We start from the raw sequence: 4,144 nt of genomic DNA, 5'->3' as shown, positions 1-4,144 counted from the left end.
ACCCACATTCAATATTTACCTAGAACGGTGTGTGAAAACCAACCCTGGCCACGGGCTGATTAAAGGACAGAAACCCCGGAAAGGCAGGTGTCAGCAAGGCAAACTAGTGCAGATCAGAATCAGGACAGGTACAGCCAAATTGGATCAGGACAGGACCACCAAGGGCTAAGACCAGCACCCACTGTTAAAGTTGCAACGCCTGCGTTACTCCCTCTCTGCAGCTAACAGCCAGAACCCGGTAAGAGTTATCGATCTTTCCGACAAAGTGTTTCGCCAGCACTTCAGCTCTCAAACCCCGATCTGGGTTTCGAACCTTCTGACAGAGGGTTCCACCAGCACCTCTGCTCCCGATCACCTATTGAGTGCATTGGGTCAGTGACAGGTCAGCTATTCGGACAAGTCGGACAAATTAGCTAACTAACCCTTCCCTAGTGATACTATTTTCAAGTGTAAGAATCCCCAATTTTGATTGGACAAGAAGAGAGGAGAGGTCATCACACCATACCAAAATGAAACTTTTCTTGATGATATTAAAATTAACGTTCCCACCCATAATTTTATTTTTTCATGCACTTTTATGCCACCCGGCAATGAATGTATCGATCAGTAACAATAGCGTTCAGTATTGTACAGTCCAGCTTCCTCTCCTGGGGTTGAAAGTTGACGCTCCCAGGCACTTCTTTTCGCACGTTTGGACTTAGCTTCCATTCAATGCCAATGACTCTTGAGCTTTTGGAGTCTTGTGCGCATGTTCAAAATGGGTGCAGTGGGGTTTCATCAGGCCCGAAATGTTACATGTAAAAAATGAAAGACAAACAGTTTTAGAACAAAGAATAAATGAATGTACTGTATACCACTTATCACTACTCTATTCCGATTATTTTAACTATTGCATTAGAAATTAGGCAGAACGAACAGCTTAGCAAAAGCAGCTATGCAAGCTTCTTGCACGTTAATAACACATAGTAGCCATCTTAGTTTTAGCGCGCAGAAGCAAAAATGTCCCTCCAAGCGAAAGATACGTCATGTCACTTGAGTATGACAGAGGTATGCGCAGTAGAAAAATCCCGCGTGGCAGCAACCATTTTAGTGCAAGTGGATTATAGTTAGTAAAAGCACATTGACAAGCTTCCCCTGGATACTAGTAACGTTATGTGGTGCAATTATTGGTACACAAAACGTGTTTATTATTACGTTATGAGTTATTAGCCAGGGTTGAGTACAATCAAGTCGCTCTACGTGCGAATCCTTGCTTCATCAGTAGTAGAGTGTGAGTAGTAGAGTGGGCGGTAGAGTGAGTAGTAGTGTAGTAGAGAGTGAGCAGTAGAGAATGAGTAGTAGAGAGTAGTAGAGTGAGTTGTAGAGAGTAAGTAGTAGAGAGTAAGTAGTAAAGAGTAGTAGTGAGTCGTAGAAAGTAGTAGAGTTAGTAGTAGAGAGTAGTATAGAGTGAGTAGTAGAGAGAGAGAGTAGTAGAGTGAGTAGTAGATAGTAGAGTGTAGTAGAGAGTAGTAGAGCATGAGTAGTAGAGCGCAGAGAGTAGAGAGAGCAGTAGAGGGTGAGTAGTAGAGAGTGAGTAGTAGCGGGTGATTACACAGTGAGTAGTAGAGAGTAGTAGAGAATTAGTAGAGGGTGAGTAGAGAGTAGTAGAGTGGGTAGTAGAGAGTAGTAGAGTAGTAGAGAGTGAGTAGTAGAGTACTAGAGTGAGTAGTAGAGTGAGTAGTAGAGAGTGAGCAGTAGAGAGTAGTAGATAGTAGTAGAGTGAGTAGTAGATAGTAGTAGAGTGAGTAGAAGAGAGTAGTAGAGAGTGAGTAGTAGAGAGGAGATAGTAGTAGAGCGAGTAGGAGAGTGTGTAGTAGAGTAGGGGAGCGTAGTTGTGAGTAGTAGAGAGCGAGTAGTAGAGAGTAGTAGAGAGTGAGGAGTAGAGAGTAGAGAGTAGCAGAGAGTGAGGAGTAGAGAGTAGGAGATAGGAGTAGACACAAGTTCAAACATCCCTAGAAGCCTAACGTCGCACCCTGTTCGGACTGCACGGGCAGGAAAAGCCACTGGTGCATCTTTCACGGAGAGCAGGATGCTCCACATCCCGGTAGCACGTTGGTACCCCAGATAGCACAGGCATGCCCGGGCACTGAGGCCCCACGCGTGCTCCTGTCCCGGTGGGATCTGGTACACCAGTGACCAGGAGGCACCCACGCATGTCACTCTGCCCGCCCTGCCCCTCAGCTGGCAGGGTCTTGTGTGCTGTGTTGCCCATGGCTCGGGTCCATGAGCCACGGCCGACTTCCCCAGCTGCAGCTCCCGCAGTCCAGGTTCTGAAGCCCCAGCACCCTGCTGCTCCCAGCTCGTGCTGCCTTGACCATGTCTTGCGCGCCAGCCCCACTGACTCTCGCCCCACAACAGCTGTACAAGTGAACACCAAGTCTGCCCCGTTGCACACGAGTCCACTGACCCGCCAGCATTACTAGTCACCAACAACCCTCTCACAACTACACTAATGAACCCCCCGACACCCCGCACAACCAGCGACTTCCACAACTGCATTAATGCTTATCCGCCGCGCAAGCTGCATCATCAATCCGTCTGGGTAAACTAGTGCATATGTTGTTCGAGCCCTATCCACTACCCTCAACAACAGCTGCATCAGGGACCCACTGCTGCTCCCCAAATGACCCTCAACCGACACAGGCACATTAGCACTGCACAATTATTCACAATTACCTAAGCTTGCATGCTAATGCATCCATGAAGTGCCCCCACAGTGCCCGTGCACCTTGACTATCACACCAGGGTCCCTATAACTCTATGATCGCACTCTGCAGCATTGGTGCCTGTCACAGCCTATCCCACATCCACACCAGTCTGTTCTTGCACCAGCGTCCATGCTCTCTGCACCAACAGCATTCCCAAGGGTGCATAAGACCTCCACTACACATCAATCAGCATTACAACACATGTGCAGCTGTGTCACCATTAAAATGTTACAAAGCACCAAAGACAACTGCATTAGCCATCGCACCCTGAAGGAGCACTAATGCTCTTCAACTGCACGACACCCCATATATGCAGTACTGTTCACGCGGAGTGCACCAGCTCTCCACAGATTCAACAGTATTAATACCCAAAGAGTGCCAGCAACCCCTCGTGCCACCAATGGCTTCCTCTCTGAGCTGCACCAGCTCTCACACAGCTGCTCTAGTGCACCCAGTGTTGAACTAGTGCTCAAGAACTGCACAGTTCTCCTCATGGCTGGGTGACTGGTACCAGCCACGGTCTACGAAGGTGCAGCAGTCCTTCCAAGGTGCATCGATTAAATGCCCGGAAGGCTGCAGCCCCCACCCCGTGCATAGGTCTGATGTGTGCCCAATTGGTGCACTTATTCATCAACATCTCACTGATGCACCAGGGCCCCCCAATCACCAGTTGCCACTACTCCCCCTTGATGCTCTGATGAGCCATCCGCCCTCTCTCACCTCTCTCCGGGGGGCTCAGGGTGAAGGTGGACATGTCCCTGCCAGACTCCCCCTCCCGGCCCAGCCGAGGGAGAGCGGGACGGAGGAGGGCTGCGTGCAGAGGAAAGGGGGGGAGGCGAGTGCAACGTCATGCATTAGCATGTAAATACAAACATTTCAATACATCACTCAACACACCATTAGAGCACAGTGAACATGAACTAGTCGTGCAAAACCGAAACTGGCGCGTGAGACCTGCCCAAGAGTACACTGTTCACTCAGAGCTTTGGAGAGGAAGGGACCGAGGCTGACACTCCTAACTATACAAAATACGCTATAATAAACACCCAATGATAAGCGTCAACCACGAAAACATACACCTGTGTGTCACCAGGGTCACACAATAGTACATATCACAAGTATGCTTTACCTCTGTTAACTGCATATGCAGATTATAGCTATCCTTCAATACGTGCCTCATTTTTAGGTAAGAATGCATGATTTTAATAATACGTTCATCATCAATGTCAAACACCTTTGCTACTTTAAAAAAATGTATCTACGTTCGGGACAGTAATTGAAAAAAAACCCAGAACATGTCCTCATAAAAAACAGTTTAGAAAAAAGGGGACCCCTATATACTAGTAATGCACTTGCTATACATAGGGAAACAAATATAATTTGAGAAAGGTTTACAG

Source organism: Lissotriton helveticus, chromosome 3_1 (genome assembly GCF_964261635.1).
Source record: "Lissotriton helveticus chromosome 3_1, aLisHel1.1, whole genome shotgun sequence".
NCBI classification, from domain to species: Eukaryota; Metazoa; Chordata; class Amphibia; order Caudata; family Salamandridae; genus Lissotriton; species Lissotriton helveticus.
This window is presented reverse-complemented; position numbering follows the sequence as displayed.